This window comes from Macaca thibetana, chromosome 3, assembly GCF_024542745.1.
Source record: "Macaca thibetana thibetana isolate TM-01 chromosome 3, ASM2454274v1, whole genome shotgun sequence".
Taxonomy (NCBI): domain Eukaryota; kingdom Metazoa; phylum Chordata; class Mammalia; order Primates; family Cercopithecidae; genus Macaca; species Macaca thibetana.
The window spans coordinates 63,713,832-63,734,243 of NC_065580.1; the positions used below are offsets into that span (position 1 = coordinate 63,713,832).

General features: G+C 33.3%; 1 protein-coding gene across 1 annotated transcript in view; it reads right to left on the reverse strand.

The window, feature by feature from the left end:
• Positions 1-20,412, reverse strand: part of SEMA3A (semaphorin 3A) — a 535,871-nt gene that overhangs the window by 407,758 nt on the left and 107,701 nt on the right. The window contains exon 2 of the mRNA XM_050785247.1: positions 12,345-12,421. The gene's annotated coding sequence lies outside the window, so the exon portion shown is untranslated. The remainder of the gene's footprint in view (positions 1-12,344; positions 12,422-20,412) is intronic.

The window sequence follows — 20,412 nt, forward strand, 5'->3', positions numbered from 1 at the left end:
GATTATAGTTTTAAAAGTATTAGTACATTTTTTATTTACCCAAAGCCTTGCAGCATGTCAAGATTATATTATATTATACAATCTATTACACAGGTTGCTGCTAATGTGCATAGTATTCACAAATTAGCTCAATGTCAAAGGGGAATAGAGTAAACCATGTATTTTGGCCAGCTATCCCTACTAACAGCAATTTTTTAAAATCTGCCATTTTTTAATTTTTTTGAGATGGTGTCCCGCTGTGTCACCCAGGCTGGAGTGCAATGGCATGACCTTGGCTCACTGCAATCTCTGCCCCCAACAGGTTCAAGTGAAAAGTCTACAAATTTAAACAACACTGTACAAATCTATTTTCAGGAATTAAAATTTAACTTAAAATTTAAAATGTACAACTAAAAATGTTATTTTAAACACTATGCTATCAAGAAATCAAAATTAGTTTAATATTCGATTTTCTATTTTTTTCTGTTGAATACTTGAAATTGTTTTGCAACTTCAAATGCTTATTATAAATTTTATTGTGAGAGATACAATTTTAACAGACTTCATTGACCTTGGGAAAAATAATCTTGTTTTCTCAGTTTCTAGAAGGGAACCACAATGACTGAGTTTCACTTGAGATTCTGATCCAAAGCAGAGAGAGTCAACCAGGAACACGGTCTTATGAAGTGCTAAGAAGTACAGCTAACAAACTTCAATCACTTTTAAGATTTGTAAGATTTATATTGAATGGAAGAAATCATGCAAAATAGAAACCGGTGATTATAATATTCCTGAACAAGGAAAATAAATAAATAAAGGAAAAATAAGAAAACTGAAATAAAAATGGAAAACGGAAAGCTATTGCATGGTAGAGGAAATTCTACTACTCAGCTATGGAGCAATGTTTATAATGCAAATAAATATATCTATCCTTATCGAACATGGGAGTTAGATTTTCTAAATATGAAGCAATAATCTATTGAAATAAAATGGATACATGGACACCATTAGGGAGAAGGAGTAATATAAAATAAGAGTCAAGGGAAGACTCTTAATTAGTAATGATACCCTAATTACAATGAATCTTATGACACAGAGAAGGAACTTAAGCCTTCTGGAAAAGTACATTGAACAAGGGAAATTTTAAAAGTCTATTGCTAACTCATATAAATACTAATGACATCATCAAAAGGGTCAGAGAAGCATCTTCATGGGTAGGCCAGGGAAGTTAACTGAAGGACTCTGTGGAGGAGATGGTGTCCTTCATTTTCATTACCTCCTGTGTAAAGGATCCTAGAAGAGAGAACTGCAGGGTGGACTTGGCTCTAGGCTCTCTCTTATTCTATTTCTATGGTAGTTTTACGAATCCTTGGAAACAGATTATAGCTTTCAGTTGTTTTTCTTTGGTTTTAAAAATTACTCTAAGTATAGATATTAATGTTGTGCGTATAGTTTTGTATGGTATATTTAGTGGTTAAGAAACAGAGGTCTGAAGACAATCTCTCTAAGATAAGCAGTCTTCCTTCATGACTAAATAATTGGATGACCTTGGCCAGTTGTGGTGGCTCACAACTGTTATGAACTTGAGAAAAGGAGTTTGAGACCAATCTGGGCAATGTACTGAAACCCCCACGCTAAATAAATAAATAAATAAATAAATAAATACATACATACATAACCTTGAATAAATTCTTAATTTCTCCCAGATTCAGTTACCGTACTTATAAAGTAGCAAAAATAACAGTACCAACATCAGAGTGGTGTTGAGATAACTAAAGGTAATAATTCTCAATTTCAACCATACAATAAATGTTCAATGATTGTTAATTTTATTATCATTATTCAGAGTTTTTATAGTTTCATCGCCAATATTGGAAGACATTTTTGTAAACTTGTTCTATAAACATCAGAGAGATTCAGCACACTATTTGCTAGAGTTAAATAATGATGGATGATGGTGAACAAGGGTAAATATGTCACTGTGAAATCATAATTGTACTTTGTAATCTTATCCTTCAATTATGGCTTCTTGTAAAACTTTACACCTTTAAATTTAATATGGTCCAGAACATATGAAATCCCTTTCTATAGTTACAATAGAATAAGTATTCGGTTAACTATTCATGTTTACGTAATTACATGGAACTCTAGTATTTTTACTGATAATTTTATGTTAACATCCATTTTCTAATGTTAAGGACGTATGTAAGAGTATGGGAAGGCAGAATAAAGATAAAAATGTAATTCAAATAATAAACATAAAGTAATAGTCATAACATATAGGACTATCGGCTACTTCCAAGTAGGACTGAGTAGACTCTATCTAGAGCCCTGGTCTATGTCTGCAAAAAGCATTGTTCATTCATTAATCCAAGTATGGAAACATGCTACAGATCTAATGGATGAAGAAAAAAACGGGGAAATTACAAAGTAAATAGCGGTATGGGAGTACATTGCTGTACAACTAGCTAGAGCAGGACATAGATGATATGCCCTGACCCAGATCACCATGCTGCCTCAGAAGCCACAGTAGCAAGGGAAGAGTTAGTCTACGAACATCTGCTGAAATTCTCTTTCAGCAAAATCACATCATCTGACAAATTCCTGACACACCTTATTGAAAATTCCATCCATCAAAGATAAAGGAAATGAATTATTTGGGGAAGAGCTATTCTGGACCTAATTCTAAACCAACAAAGAACTGATTCATTAAGTGAGAGAAATAGAAATCCTGAGAGAAAAGTTTCATGTGATCTAAAATTTCATGACAGTTCAGGAGATAGAGACTAGATTCTCACTGCTTTTTCACTCTCGGACATTTGAAAATACATACCCACGTGCCTTTGCCTTAAAGGCAAGTGCTGATTTTTTTTTGGTGCATGTTCTTTCAATTTTTCACCCCAGTTCTTTAAAAACAATAGTTGTAACAGCTTTCTTTAGATCTATATCTATAAAATATCTATACACATTTAATTGACCTAAACCTTTTAATTTTGTAGTTTTTGCATTTAATTTTATAACACAAACATGTATCCAGTTAATTACATGGAATTGGCCTATTGTGAATAGTTCAGTGCAATAAACTTTATGGTTTAGACAAATTGTGATGTAACTTTCACAGCTATTTTTTTCTTCTTTACTTCTGTAGCAGCTGTGCTGTTTACTATTTTTGAGATATCGTTATTAATTCCAGCTCCCTGTATAGTCCTGATTGGTCTAGGCCAATCTTTCTCATAGTGTGATCCAGGGAACTCAAAGCTTTCTTAAGAACTTTTCAGGGGCTCTGCAAGGTCAACATCACTTTTAAAATAATATTAGGATATACGCTGTTTCTTCCCCTCTCATTCTCTGGCGAGTGTACAGTGCAGTTTTTCAGAGGCTGCAGATGAGTGCCATCCCCACAGATTGAAAGCAGATGCAGGTATGAGAACCCATCTATTAAACCAGATGTCATAGATATCTTCAAAAATAATGAAACAATGGTACTTGCTCATTAATTCATTCTGTTTTGAAAATATATCTTCTTTAAAATATGTATTGGTTAACACATGATTAATTTATTACAGTTGTTAAATGACATAATAAATATATATTATAAAATATCTATTTTAATTTCCAGTATGGTAAATACTGATAAACATAAACAAAACCTTTTAGGGTCCTCAGTGATTTTTTAAAGAATGTAATTAGATTCTGAAACCAGTAAGTTTTATATATTGACATAATCCTTTGTCTTATTCCCTTAAAACATTCCCTGAAAACACCTTGTACACTGACCTTAGTTAAAGAAAGAAAATACAGAGACACTAATATATAAAATGATTTTTTCAAATAAAACTTTTAATTCTGTGTTATTAAGTATTTACTTCTTAATTCCATTTCACAATTCAAGCCTGGAAATCCATCACCCTTTTGGATTACAGCTGTATTTATTACTTTTTTCGAATTTAAAAAAATCATTTGAATTTTGACATGTAATTATTTCAGCCACAAAAAGTATATTGTCATATGGCACAATAAATGTTTATTACCCAAAATGTATTTTGTTATGTGACATGGAAACCTAAGCATTTATTGTGCTTCCAAACAGCAAAAAAACAGTTTTCTATTTGTATTACTATGCTGTCACTTTATTTCAGTTAATTATAGATTAGAGGCAAAATTTATTTTATAAGAAAAGGGGAAAAATAACCAAAAGTAACTTTTGGAACTAAAAGAAGTTAGTAAATTCAGAAAAATCTGTGCAGGTCAGGCAGGCCCTGGGGCCATAGAGAGACTGAGGAGTGAGAGAAAAAAGAACAAGAGGAAAAAAAAAAAAAAAGAGGTGGAACTGTAGAATTGTTTGCATTCTTGTAACCACAAGAATGAGGGCAGTTAAAAACACAGAATGCATCTGACCAAATAAAGCTACAATTCTTGATCAAAGCTGCATGGTGCATTAACTCTATTCCCAGCTGCCCAGCAATAGGACCCTGCGTTACCATTACCTTGTGGTTATGGCACTACAAAGGGAATAAAAAACATATGACAATTAAACAATAATCATTAGGAGTAGTGATATAGGCGATAGAGTCAATTCAATCCTGTAGGGAGAATTGAGGGGTGTTTGGGTGGGGTTTATGCCACAGGAAAATAAATGATGTTGTGACCAGGAGAAATAGTTACAAAAGCCTACATACCGGAAAGAACATTATCTTAAACCGTTTACTCAAGTACTCATGTTTGGAAAGAAATACCATATATATTTAAAGTTTGGAACAAATAAAAGATGTTCTTTTGGTGCCTTTATGGTTCAGAATAGTCTAGGTATAAGTGTTTGGTTTGAGCTCTCTCTCTCTGCATTTGTTTTATAATGCCCACTCTATACTTGAAATACAGGCTGAAAGTGTATTACTTGTTCAGTGTCGCAGAGCTCATAGGTATTGAATGCAGGATTCAAACCCTCATCTCTCTTTGTCTCCAAAATTAATTCCCTAAATGAGTTCTTCACTTTTGCGAAGACTTCTTCCTCAAAGTAAATATGACTGTATCTCACACTGTATTATTATTTTTTCCACTGATCTGCTTGTTTAAATTGGTAGCCACATTTTTAATATGCTGACTTCTAGTTATTTATTATTCATCATATTAACATTTTTATGTTCTTACTTTTTTTGCTGCAACAACTTCAAAATCACTGTTAGTCTTAAATGAATTTATACGTTTATCATATTTCTATTTACAACCAAATCTAGACACAATCTGATATTGAGAAATGTATGAACATCACAAGATAATTATTCTAAGAGATTATGAATAGATAACACATCTGTAAGTAACATGAGTTTAACTAATATTTAAATATTTTATCTTACATTAAATTATAACATTTAAATTATATAATAATTTACATTTGAGTAATTATAACATGGTTATGAAAACATAAACTAAAAAATGTGGAGACACTACTCTTTGACTGAATGATTTAAATATCACATTTGCCAATAAGGAAAAACAAAGGCATTTCTACCACCTTTGAAAAGCTTGCATTGAACCTGTCACAGACAGATACATTATTATTTTTAAAAAAGACTCTTGACCTGTCTATATGTCAAAGACCTCCTTCTCCATTAATTTTTTACTTCACTTTACCCCCTCTGATTTAATTTTATGTTAGCCAACATGGTACACTTGCTTCAGAAATGAAAATTTACCTCATCATATATTTCCTGTGAACCTAGTAGTAGGTTCCACAGAACTGAAGTAGGCCCACTAAATACATTTTCAACTAAAGCAGAAATATATTATCCCATTATAAAGGTGGCAGTGTAGTGGAGAAACTTAAGCATTAAACAAATAAGTACAATTGTAATAAGCAGTACAATAATGTAATATTAAAATGGTAAATTATGATGACGTGATCAATATTCATTTACCAAAACAGTAAATTGCTCCTTTTTATCAATCTGCTATAATCAGGTTTCTAAGCAAACCACCGTATGGAAAATGGATCCTTGCTATCTAATTCTCACTTCGTCCTCTGTAACTCCGTGCTACACTCAAGCATACTACAACCATGCTTTACGCTCAATCAAGCAAGAACATGGAACACATACTCTTTCTGCCTTCATAGACAAGCACTCCAAGGCAGAGTTACTTAAGTCTCCCCAAGAGATTCACTTGGTTCATCCATAAACAAAAACTGAGAAAAGACCTTTCTGTGCAATAAAACTCCACATGTCATTTTCTGAGGTATTTTAAAGTGATAAGCATACTAGAGGTAAATTGCTATTCCAACACTAACCATATAAAAAAGATAATTCAGATCTAGCTACTAGGTTATGCAGGATTTTTTTTTTTTCTTGTGCTCTCACTTGATTCTATAGGCAGAAACCTGACAGTTCCAGCAATTCAATGTTCTAAACAATTTGCATACACTAAAAACAGCAGCAACAACAAAAAAAACTTAGTTTTTGAATAAATTGAGGTGCAGAGAATTTAAGCAACTTGTTCAGGGGCTTGACCATTTATATATGACATATGTCTATGAATCTGATTCATAGACAGTTCAATTAATGTCCTCAAGTAAGGGTCAGTCAGGCCCCTCTAAGAATTGTGGCTAGAGTTGAAGTAAGAAAGACATTTTCTAATTAAAAAAAATGTATAGGTGAGATGTGGAATTACCAATTATGAATATATGTCCACAAAGTAGTTTAATTACTTAATTTTTCATCTTGTAGAAAGAGGCAAAAAAATGCTACTTGATTTAATTCAGGTTATATGCCATTGCCTTTAAAGGAAGTATTATTAAAGTAGGACAGTGAATCCTCAAAAATAATCTACATAACTTGTTTATGTCTTTAAGAATCCTAAATATATTTAAAAAGCTAATGTATGTGTATAATTAAAATGTTCCTTCTTAAGAAAATAATCGCCAAACAATAGTTTTGCCAAATATTTCTCTTGATATTCAAAGGACAGATTTGCTACAGATGATCAGGAAAGATGGCGATCTGGTATAACTCCACACAGCTCTTCCAGTTACTTCAGAGAAAGAGGACTGGATGTGAGTTGAGGCTTAACAAGAGCCTAAGATTTTGATCGGATTTGCAGATGGAAAACCTTTCAGACAGGAAGAATGGAATGAAAAAGGCAGATAGGTGAGAAAGCAAGACTTGCATTTGGAATAATGAGTAGACTATGTATCTTTAGATAGAGGCAGATCCAGTTCAAAATGAAGATGGAAATCAAACTATGAAAAAATCTCAAAAAGTAAGCTAAAGAAACTGCACTGAATTCTTTGGAGTGTCATAAAATTTCCCTTAGTCAAATCTAAAATTTTGTTTAAAAGAATCTTGAAGAAATCTTAAGTTTATAAAATATTGGACTTTCTGATTAACATTCAATAAGTATATAATAATTTTATAAATATTTAACATCACAAAGGTAGAAGTAATGCTTTCAAGGATGTTGTCATTTGAGTACATAAGTGAGCACAATGTAATGCTATATGTGCTATATAAATTAAATTTATAACAAAATATTTAAGCCTACTTATAGATAATAACCCATGGTATTTCTAAAAATAGGTTATAAGCTTCAAAAATTATATTTTCCTAGCTGGGCACGGTGGCTCACGCCTGTAATCCCAGCACTTTGGGAGGCTGAGGCGGGTGGATCACGAGGTCAGGAGATCAAGACCATCCTGGCTAACACAGTGAAACCCCGTCTCTACTAAAAATACAAAAAACTAGCCAGGCCTGGGGGCAGGCACCTGTAGTCCTAGCTACTCGGGAGGCTGAGGCAGGAGAATGGTGTAAACCCAGAAGGCAGAGAGTGCAGTGAGCCAAGACCGAGCCACTGCACTCCAGCCTGGGCGACAGAGCGAGACTCCGTCTCAAAAAAAAAAAAAAAAAAATTATATTTTCCTTTACAACTTTAAAAATAGTCTGCAGATTCTTTCACCATAATGTTAGTAAATCCTGCTTAACAAAACAGTGAGATTCTGAAAAGAACACAGTATTTTTTAATGAAATTTAATCCTTTATTTTGTATGCAATCCAATAGAAAGTGACTAGCATGTCACAACCACTTATGGATATAAATCATTGTCATCTTCAGATGAGTTGTAATTAAAAGCATGTTATTTATCTTTGTAATGAGGATTACAAGGATAAAGATCATTTTAAAAGCAAGGTAGTTGTTTTATGCATCACTTAAAAATTACATCAGTAGGTCAGAATTTTGGTTTGGCTTTATAGTTTTATGTTATTGCTTTAATGTACTGTATAATGTATTTATACAGTATAAATGTAGTATATACATATAAACATACAGGCCATATAATGACCAAGGTAAGATAAATTTAAAGCAAAAGATGAACAAAAATAAGCATCTTACCTAAATGACCAGCAGTTTCTAACAATTATTATTATAATTAATGTATAAAATGCATGTTAATTCTATATAAGTAATATATACAATTTATCTCACCTTGGTTATTATATAGCAAGTGTGTATGTATACAGATACATATACACACACATATCCAATATATAGACTTACATATTCACTGTATATATCTAGCATAAATATATATGCACAAACACATATATAGGCTATATAATAACAAAGGTAAGATAAAGTTATATATAACTTGTATACATTTGTATATACACAAGTTACTGGATTTTATATCAATCATGAATCTTCAGTACAGATTTTCCATCAAATATATATCCAGCCCTGAAATTGCAGGTATCACTAGAGTACAATGTTAATTTATCTCACTGGGAATTAGTATATTGATGTTTTCACTGGAAACAATAAATTCATGTGGCCAAAACTGAATCACAATGGAAATCAAAAACATAGAGATGGACAGATAAAACACACAAACCTATATTTGGAGTCCAGGCAAAACTTCAAACCAACTTAGAGCCAGACATTTTGCGAATTTGGGATGTCTGGAAGCTTTCTTAAAAATATGTATTTTAATATCCTGTGTTCTGTGTGGACTTATCCCTAATACACCAAATGTGCATTATTATCTTTCTTTGGAACCAAGCAGAAGAATCATTTTTAGTCATTCCAAAGTTAATAATGTGCTATTGAAAGTGATTGGAATGCAACATACTTTTTTTCCATCAGTTTTGTAACTTCAAGCGACAAGAACAAAGGTGATAATATTTATCACTATTTCATAAATAGAAACTGAAATGTAGCTTGTTTATGAGACTTGCCATGAAATGACAGACTTGGTACAAAAGAAGAATCTAGTCTTCAGATGTTTATATTGAACAGTCCTTTCAAGAAATATATTCAACACCCAAATTCTGCAGACTAGAAAAGACAACATATTCCTAATCTAGTTATTTGGAAATGTTAATTTATTTATTCAAGATGGATTAGTTGAACATCTAATATATTTCAGGTGATAATCTAGGTACTGTGGATAAAATGGTGAACAAAACAAAGACTCACAGATATGCCATTTTAAAAAGAGGTGACAGATATTAAACAAATGACCAAATAAGTAGAACATATACTATTAAGTAGTAATAAGCATCATGATGACAAATAAAGCAAAGTGAATGGATATTGAATGGGAGGATCTATTTACTTTAGGCTGGTCAGGGAAGGCTGCTTAGGGAAAAAAATGTAGTGATGTGTGCTGAGAGGTGAAGCATGAGCAAAGCTGAAATCTCCAAACAGTCCTTGTCATGTTCAAGGAGTAGCAAGGAGGTGAGTGTTTTTCAGGTGAAGTGAACCATGGGAGGTACTTAGTAGTAATCTAGATGGAAACATTGAGATTACAGGAAGGAGTTGTGAAAGGGTACCATTGAAGTGTCTGGACAAGAGAATTATCTTATTGACATTTTAAAATGATCATTCTGTTGTAAGAAGATGGAAGTGTAGAGGTAAAGGTGAAAGTAGATAGTCAATTCCAGATAAGAGATTATGACTGCTTGACAGAAGACTGAGAAGCAGAAAACATTAAAAAATGATACTTTAGATTTGTGTAGAAACACTATACAGTTACATGCCACAACTGTTAGTATTTCAAAAGCGAAAAGCTTTTTCTTGGGTTCCTACTATTTAGAGAGTGTATATAATGTGGCACCTGTGGTTAGATGAAATTATAATATCTCCTTCTCTCAAGTAATAATATAGTTCTTTATTAGTTTTTACATTGTTTTTATTATCATAAGTTGGAGATATAAATATATATATTCTGGATAAAGAATCACACTATAAGGTAACTCATAATACTTTATAGCAATCTGCAATTTACTAACTTAATGACTCTTGTAACACTCATTATTTTTAGTCAATTAATTATATCCTCAGTGATAAAAAATAACATCAAATTTTATTAGCAATTAGCAAATTAATATTTTTCTATGAATAAAATTAGTAATATAAATATTACTAATTATTTTCAGATAATGGTGAGATAATTATCAACTAAGATGATCCAGAGATACAGCTAGGTATTTAAAGGACGTATAAGCTTTTGTCAAGATGGAAAGTCATACCAAATAGGAAAGGAAGCTGCAAAAACAAAGTTAAGTATGTAGACTTCTTTTGAAATTGTAGATTGAATGAATAGGTTAGTCTAATCAAAACACAAAATTTTAATGGGCATAAGTAGAAAAAAACCTTAAAGAGGTAGAACGGGACCAGATTCTTGAGAACTTGGAATAGCAATCTTAGGAACTAGGAACTTATTCTGCAGGCAAAGGAAGCAACTGCTGGTTTTGAGTACATGCATAAACTGATAAAAGAAGTTGTGTTTAAGAATTTATAGGAATTTAGTGTGATAATATATGTGAGTCACAATCCATAAACTTTGTTTCCACACTGCACCATGTATGTTTCATAGCTCCAGAGCCTCATTAGAGAATGAGCAATGTGTCTACACATAGGCCAGTACCTTATATTTTAGCATAAGTTTCCTTTCAGATTTATATAGTTTAGCAGACACCTCTTAAGATAAAATATAAAATACCTATGGAAATCACAAATAATTTATAATTTTGTGTAAAAGATTTGATAGGCCTCAAATGCAATTAAAAATAAAAAGTCAGAAACATCTTGGTTGCTCTGTTGAATTCCCACTTTTACCACGTGCCAATTCTAGTTTTTCTTATTGTCTCAAAGCCATGCCAATTTGTAATTATTTACCTTTTCAAGGAATTAAATTTAATATATAATATTTTGTTTAGAACTTGAATATACCTTTGTAATTTATATTTTTATTCTAATTTTATAGGGAAGGAAATAAATTCATAGGGATGAAGTTGTAAGATATAAAGTTTCTTTAGGGACAAAAAATAAGGAGACATACAATGGTAATTATATAAACCGCAAGTTAATATAGCGTGTTCTGAGGCAGAAGAAAAGATTCTCAGTTCCCCCAAGTTTTTCCATGCTAGCAACAACTATGGATGAAACTACTAATTCATTTATTTGAAATAGATTAGTCGAGCATCTAGTATCTAACAAAAGATAAATATAGAACATATAACCATATAGAACATGAGAACAGATGACAGAAGGAGGGAGAGGAAGGAGGGAGATAGGTAGGTATATAGATAGATAATATGTATATCTACCCTATCTAACATATATACACAGATGTACACACATAGAGGTTAGAAGCACCGGGTCACATCAGTAGTTACTGACAGAAACTCCTTCCAGTAAGATTAGGTTGGTGCAAAGTAATTGTGGTTCACATTGTTTCTTTATTAACTTGTTCCTTCAGAAACTTGCTACAGAATCAGATATGCATTTCTGTACCAGCATGTTGATGTTTACTAGTGAGCAACATATAACATGGCTCAGAGACTTTAATCTATGCCACATAGTATGGGGGAAGTAGACAGTTGAGGCATTTAAAACAATAAAATGGGAACAGTAATCATAACATCTAGAATTGGCAATTATCTTTAGTTTCTACCCAGATATAGAATACTTGAGTTTTTTAAAAGTAATTTTCTAACACAAAATTTTGAGGTTTTGTAAATTTGGAAGAACATTTAGGTCTTAATTGTTCAGACTATAGCATCAACTCATAATTAAGATGTAAGAAAATAAAATATTAAATCATGGAACATAATTATAGGCATCTCATTACTTCTATCAAGACAAGCTCTATATCTCATAAAAGTTGAGAAACAATATTATATGTATATTTGAACTTGAAAAAATCAATAAACACTTGATTAGATTTTTCACTTTGCATTGAGGTTGTTATTTTGAAGACGTTGGCTTTAAGAATATAAAGATGTTAATCTCCTTGAAACTTTTTCGGTTCCACTGAAAGTCAACCACCAAGCAGTCATGTGCCTTTTAAAGATGAAGGGTTTCCTCACACTTACCTGTTAAAGGGCCTCTTCTTGATGAATAATTCCCTTTGTTGTGTTAGACTGTCCCAAGGATTGTTTTTTTAAATATTCTGGAAAGTAAAGCAAACAAATAATTTATAAAGTTTGAACTTTGACGCAAACTTGAACCTAGTTTAAAAATCAAAAAAGTACACTTCTGTCCTACTGCCAGCAGACTCTTCCATGACACCTTGGAAACATTACTGATCCCGTCTCTCAGGCATCGTTACCCTCTTTGTTCTCTCATCACTAGGCACTCAGAGCACTATTATCTCCCTCACTTCTTCCCAAATTGGATTCTCAGAGATTATTGCCACTATTTGTGAGTGTAAATTTGGCTCATGTCTTCTCACCCTCTGTTTAGCTGCCTTATCTTTTTAGACAAAATCTGTTCACCCTCTTAACTGCTTTGGACATTTCCGGCTATCTTCTTTCACACTCTGGGGCTGTGACTCCCTCCTTTAAGTTCCAGTTAACTCACAGTGAGTGAGTAATAGTCAACTTAGCATCTGGTTACAGAACAACCAAGCTATTTTTCTTACAATTATTCTCAAATGCTCTTAAACTTAAAGGCTTAGTGTTTTGGCACAAGTTAAATAGGAATTCTGGATTCTACAGTTTTCATGCTTATGTGACACAGCAGCCACAGATTCGGAGGCTGTGGCAAGAGGTTGAGTGGGTGGATACAATGGTGACTAGTTTAATGAGTCACTCATTGAGAGTTTTAGTGCTGAAAACTGCATTCAGAGAAACACACAAGTGGTTCTTAAAGGACATAGGCAAAATCATTTCATAGGAAGAAATTACCTGACCAGAAATTAAAAACATCTGCAGCATACCCTCTCTCTCAGGAAACAAAAAAACTTCATAGTGTCCCATGACCAAATAATTAAAAATATAAGTTAGTTTTTAAGTTTAGAATCAGACTATCTTTTCAAGTAAAAACTCAGTTGCTTTGGTGCTAGGTTGCATTACTGGCACCACTTCTCCCTCCCGTCTTATCTCCATGCTTTTTGCCACATGAGTTTGCCATTCTTCCCTCAAAGGGGAACAGCTTATTTCCCCACTCTTTGGCTATGAGTTTCATCATGAGACGTGCTTTTGTAAATAGAATGATGTAAAAGTGACAATATGCCAGTTCCAAAAGCTGAGGCCTCAAGATATGTTGTATGTTTCCATTTGCTCTCTTATCCTTTTGCCATCACCATAAAATGTACATACCTGGGCTAACCCACTGGTTTCAGGAGAATGATGAAAAATACATGGAATGGAGAAGCCCTTGCTAAGTTGCCCCAGCCAAGCCCAGACTAAGTAAGTGTTCCCAGTCAACCTGTAGAAACTAGAGTGAGCTCACATCAGATAACTGCAGTGGACCAAGCTGATGGTTTCTTTAAGATCACCAAATTTCCTGTAGCTTGTTATTCCATAATAGCTCTTCAATACATGTTGAATAGAATCATTTTTGAAATAAGCACAGAAATCAGTTACCTACAAGCTTGCTCAAATTGCTACTCCATTAGAGTTACGTGGACATATTTTCAACTAGGCATCTCTTAGAAGTTGTCTGCAATCATTATTAACAAAAAACAAATAGGGTCAGTAACTTTTTATTATGGACTAAAATAACACATATTTTCTGAAATAATATGAGATCAGCCTGACTTATCCCAAAGTAAATTTATATTTTTTATCACACAGTAATTTATCAATAAAATTAATTTACAAAATTGTGCCTTTGAAACGTTGGTAAAGCTCTAAATTTGTTCCTGAATTTCCAAATGCAGACAGTACATCATGGTGGTTAAGAACAGAATTGCAATAATACAACCAAGGATATAAGCCCAAATATGCTATTTATATTTGTCCTTGGAAAATACCTAAGATTTTTCTGAGCTTCAGATTTTTATTGCAGAGGAAATTAATAATAATAATGTTCAATTTTCATATAATGCATACATATACTTTGTCAGTGTCTGGAAAATAAAAGTGAGTATTAATATTTTCCAAGAAAGTTTAAGTCACATTCATTAGCATTAGTATTTATTATTTTGTCTTATATCTTTTAACAAGCAGTTGTTGAAAATATGGCATGAGATGAGTTTGGCTTTAGGTGACAAGAAGATTAGCAAGGAAGTCCTCAAGTTTGAAGAAAGGGCTAAGCTAAAAGAGTCATTGAAAAAGCACAGTCAAGAAGGCCTGGTCATGACATCACAGGAGAGGAATGGATCTCAGGCAACATCTCATGGGCAGAAGCCCAGAGGAGAAAACAATGTAAATAGAGAATGAAATTCATGCAAACTTTAAGACACTGCATGTCACTGAGAACAAAAGTTGGTAATTGATTTGTGAAAGCCAGTATGTATCAAAAATGTGAATGTGTGTATCCTTTACCCAACAATTCCATTAAAATAATTCATTAAAATAACAGCAATAAATATGTGTACAAAGATATTTATACCCAAAGAAGTGCACTGATGCACTGCTAATAATAGTGGAGGTAGAAAACTTGCATGTTCATTGCAAAACATATTTAAGTAAATTATAGAATATGAACACTGTACCCATTAAGATACATATATTAAACACATGTATTTCATACACGTACATTTTATGAATTGATGTGTGTGTGTGTGTGTGCGTATGTGTGTCTACGTGCATATGCAACTACAATGAAATGTTTAAAAGGACGATGACCATCTAGTTTAAAACTGTCTCTGGTTTATAGGTGTTGTGCTTATATTATCATCTTTATAGTTATCTGCATTTATAGTTAAGCTAAAATAATAATCTAAAATTATTCTGATCACAAAAGTATAACAATAAACCATTTAAGGTATTTCTAAAAGTATTCTTTTAAGAGAGAAGAGTTAGATGTAAAAATGGAAAACCAAGTTTCTAATAATATAATTGGCCTAGTGGATTGGTAACTTTGTATGGTTGATGCTAGGTATATCTGGTGGAAGTAATTGTTTTTGAAGTATATGATTGCCAGTATATAGGGAATCAGAGGCTTAACTGTGCTTATGAGATATATGTAACTGAATCAGCCACTCTGCCATAACCTCTTCATGTGATAGAACCGTGTGCACTATGACTCGTCGTCTACAATCCTAGGTAGGAGTTGTGTATGTTTGAAGCATAAATTGGTAATTTAAAGAGACTGTTTCAGGGAATAAGTAATATTTTATTTTATTTTATTTTATTTTGAGGTGGAGTCTCGCTCTGTCACCCAGGCTAGAGTACAGTGGCGCCATCTCGGCTCACTGCAACCTCTGTTTCCTGGGTTCAAGCTATTCTCCTGCCTCAACCTCCCAAGTAGCTGGGATTACAGGTGCCTGTCCCCACGCCCAGCTGATTTTTGTATTTTTAATAGAGATGAGGTTTCACCATGTTGGCCAGGCTGGTCTCGAACTCCTGACCTCAGGTGATCCTCAGCCTCCCAAAGTGCTGGGATTACAGGCATGAACCACCGCACCTGGCTGGAAAAAGTAATATTATTGAGGGCATTGATTGCACCAAGTACCAAACTCCATTCATTGTTTATGTATGCCACTTTGTCTCTCTAATAACCCTATGTGATGACTGCTGCCATTCATTAAAATCTTTTTCAGTACCAGGGTTGAACAGAGTGCTTTGGGGAATTATTTCATTTGATCCATACCCCAATCCAATGTGGTAGGTATTCTTTCTTTTATTAAAATTTATTCTTATTTTTATGTGACACATAATAATTGTACTTATTTATGGGGTACTATATGATATTTTAATGCAAGGATACCATGTGTAATAATCAAATCAGGTTAATTAGCATATTCATCACCTCAAACATTTATCATTTCTTAGTGTTGGGACTATTCAAAATTCTATCTTCTAGCTATTTGAAAATATACAAAAAATTGTTAACTGTAGTCACTATAGTGTTATTAACTATTGAACACAAGAAATTATTTCTCACATGTAGTTCCAGTTTTGTACCTATTAACCTGTCTCTTCCTATCCCCAATCTGCTCTACACTTCCCAGCCTCTAGGAACCACTGTTCTACCCTCTGCTTTTATGAGATCAACTTTTTAGCTCCCACAGGTGAGATGAAACATGTAGTATTTATCTTTTTGTGCCTGACTTATTTCACTTAACATAATGACCTCCAGTTCCATCCATGTCCTTACTTGAATGATAGTATTTCATTCTTTTGACGGCTGAGTAATATTCCATTGGGTATCTATTAATAGACCAGTTTTTATTCATTCATCCACTGATGGACACTTGGGCTGATTCCATATCTAGGCTATTGTGAATAGCACAGTAACAAACAGGGATGCAGATATCTTTTTGAACTACTGATTTCCTTTGGATATATATCTAGCAGTGGGATTGCTGGATCATAAGGTAATTCTATTTTTAGTTTTGTTGAGGAACTTCCACACTGTTTTTTATGGGTTTGCTAATTTACATTCCATCAACAGTGTATAAGAAGTGTCCACATCCTCACCAGCATTTGTTACTCTTTCTCTTTTTGATAATATAAATTTTAACAGGTTTAAGATGACTTCTCATTCTGGTTTTGATTTTCATTTCCCTGATGATTAGCAATGTTAAGCATTTGTTCATATATTTGTATGATGTTTGTATGTCTTCTTTTGAGAAATGTCAATTCAGATTATTTCCATATTTTAATCAGATTTTAAAATTTTGTTTATTTATTTATTTATTTATTTATTTATGTTGCTCTTGAGTTGTTTGAGTTTTTTGTATATTCTGGGTGATAATCCCTTATCAGATGAATAACTTGGAAATACTTTCTTTTATTCTTTAGGTTGTTGATTAACTTTATTGTTTCCTTTGCTGTACAGAAGCTTTTCAGTTTGATGTAATCTTATTTTTCTATTTCTGCTTTGGTTGCTTGTATTTTTGAGGTCTTCTCCGTAAAATCTTGTGCAGATCAATATTCTGAAGCATTTCCCCTATATTTTCTTCTAATAGTTTCATAGTTTCAGATCTTATATTTAAGTCTTTAATTCATTTAAAGTTGATCTTGGCATATGGTCAGAGATAGGTGCCTAGTTTCATCTTTCTGCTTGTGGATATCTATTTTTCCTAGCATGACTTATTAAGGGCACTGTCCTTTCCCCAATTAATGCTCTTAGTGCCTTTGTTGATAATAGTTCTTCAATACACATTGGATAGGATAATTTCTCAAATAAGCACAGAAATCAGTTACTTATAAGCTTGCTATTGTTGACAATCAGTTGACTGTAAATATATGGCTTTGTTTTTCTGGGTTCTCTATTCTGTTCCATTGGTCTGTGCGTCTGTTTTTATGCCAGCACTATGCTGTTTTGGTTACTATAGCTTGTAGTAAATTTTGAAGTCAGGTAGTGTGATGCCTCCAGCTTTGTTCTTTTTGCTCAGAATTGCTTTGGTTATGTCAATGTCATTTGTGATATTCTTACTCTTATTTTGCAAATAAGGAATAAGGGACCCTGTTTGAAGCTAAGTAACTTGCCTGAAGATGTACAATATTAAGTGGCAGTGCTGGAATTCGAATCTTTACAGTTTGATAGATAATAAGCTTAGATTTTTATTCACTGATCCCTGCTACCCATCATCAGAGAAAGAATTTTTTTATATGGAGGTGTCTCAGGGGGAGGTGTCCATCATTGCTTCAAAGTGGAAAACCAATTGAACTTCAGCTGTGACTCAACAGATGGTCTAATTTAGTCTGGAGGACCTTCATGTTATTGGTGGTGAATCGCTCAGATACCACTGATCAAAAGCTATTTACCTGAATATAGCCATGTCTCCAGTAATGCGTGGTGCTATCTTAAGGGATATAATTTATACTTGTCCCCCGGACTCATCTGATCACCTATCCCAAAGCCCTTCCCAAGTGGCCAGAAGAGAGTTCCTCTCTTTAAAAACTTTCCAGTGATGGTCATTTCCATTTCGCACAGTGGTGAGAGCAGATTATCTTAGGCAATAATGGATAAAATCTCATTTTCCAATATTTCTGGGTAAATGAAGTTATCCATAATGTCATTCTATGATCAATATGATTTTATTAATATTCACAAGAAATCTAAAATTTCTTCAGTTTATAAATAAACTAAAGAATATATATAGTGGCACTATTTACAACAGCAAAGACTTGGAACCAACCCAAATGCCCATCAATGATAAACTGGATAAAGAAAATGTGGCACATATGTACCATGGAATACTATGCAGCCATAAAAAAGACTGAATTAATGTCCTTTGCAGGGACCTGGGCAAAGCTGGAAACCATCATTCTATGAAAACTGACACAGGAACAGAAAACCAAATACTGCATTTCTCACTCATAAGTGGGAGTTGAACAAGGAGAACACATGGACACAGGGAGGGAACATCACACACTGGGGCCTTTTGGGGTGTTGGGGACAAGGGGACAGATAGCATTAGGAGAAATACCTAATATAGATGATGGGTTTATGGGTGCAGCAAACCACTATGGCACATGTATACCCATATAACAAACCTGCACATTCTGCACATGTATCCCAGAACTTAAAGTGTAATTTTTAAAAAAGAATATATATATATATATATACACACACACACACACACACAGTGAATTTAGACACGAGCATACTTTTTATATAACTTAGACTATACTCATTTAAAAACTCAGAATGTAAATTGGAAGATTTTATGTGGGTCTACATTTATTATTTGTTTTTTCTGATCAATAGGAAAATGAATGAATGAAAATGAATGAAAATAATGAATGAAATGAATGAAATTTTTTTTTTTTTTTTTTTTTGAGATGGAGTCTGCTCTGTTTCCCTGGCTGGAGTGCAGTGGTGCCATCTCGGCTCACTGCAAGCTCCACTTCCTAGGTTCAGGCCATTCTCCTGACTCAGGCTCCTGACTAGTTGGGACTACAAGCGCCTGCCACTACGCCCGGCTAACTTTTTGTATTTTTAGTAGAGACGGGGTTTCACCGTGTTAGCCAGGATGGTCTCCATCTCCTGACCTCATAACCTGCCCACCTCGGCCTCCCAAAGTGCTGGGATTACAGGTGTGAGCCAACATGCCCAGCCATGACAATATTTTTAATTATTTATTCTAAGTTTTAATGAAATGGAGGAAGCCTTACGTTTTTTCACAACTTTGTAAGTTAGTTTGTACTTCATGGAGTTAATTTATAGCTCTATGGTTAATATCGCCAAAGCTTATCTAACACAAGTGAGCACATATATACAAGATGAATTATATGTTTATGAGGAAAAAGTATTGACATCAAGGATAAACATTCCTCAGACTGAGTTGTCTCCATTGGCCAAATTCAATTTTACTCCACAGAGGAAACTACCCATGAGAGACTGTCTTCAATAGGCACATTACTGAATTAGTCTAGCAAACATATGAACATAATTGTATCTATTTATAAGAACAAAGCTTCTATTTGAGGAAGTGGTCAGATTTTGAAAAATATCCCCGAAATCACCCCCTTTTTCCATAACTAGAATGAAATGACAATCCTGAAGCTGGGAAAAAACAACAACAAAACTAAAGCTCTATGTTCATCAAAATTAATATGAAAACCCATGTCACTTTTGTAACCAATAAACTTCAAAGTATTGGTGGCTTTTCCTTCATGTGTTACTGCTTACAGTATTTTTTAATTAGGGACAATTTGTTACAAGCAAGGCAAAATCACTGGCAGTATGACCCACACACAATGGCTAAAAACATAATTAGATTTGTTTGGCATCTAATTTTGGGCTATTTTAATTCAAATATTAAAAACATAAATGAAAATTATGGTTTTGGAGTGAAATTGAGTTTAGTATATTGGACTTTGGAAATCTTATTTCCATGAACTACATGGCAATATGAGAAATTCCATGGCAGATTTTGTGTGCATTCAAAAAGAGTTCAGCATATGTTCCCAAATAAATGAGACTTATTTTCTGCAATATATTTTAATTATTTACATCATAAGAAAGTATCATAAAGATGGTCCAGTAAATGAAAATAAAGAGCTATTTTTCTGGTTTGAAGAAAAGAGATTTGAATGA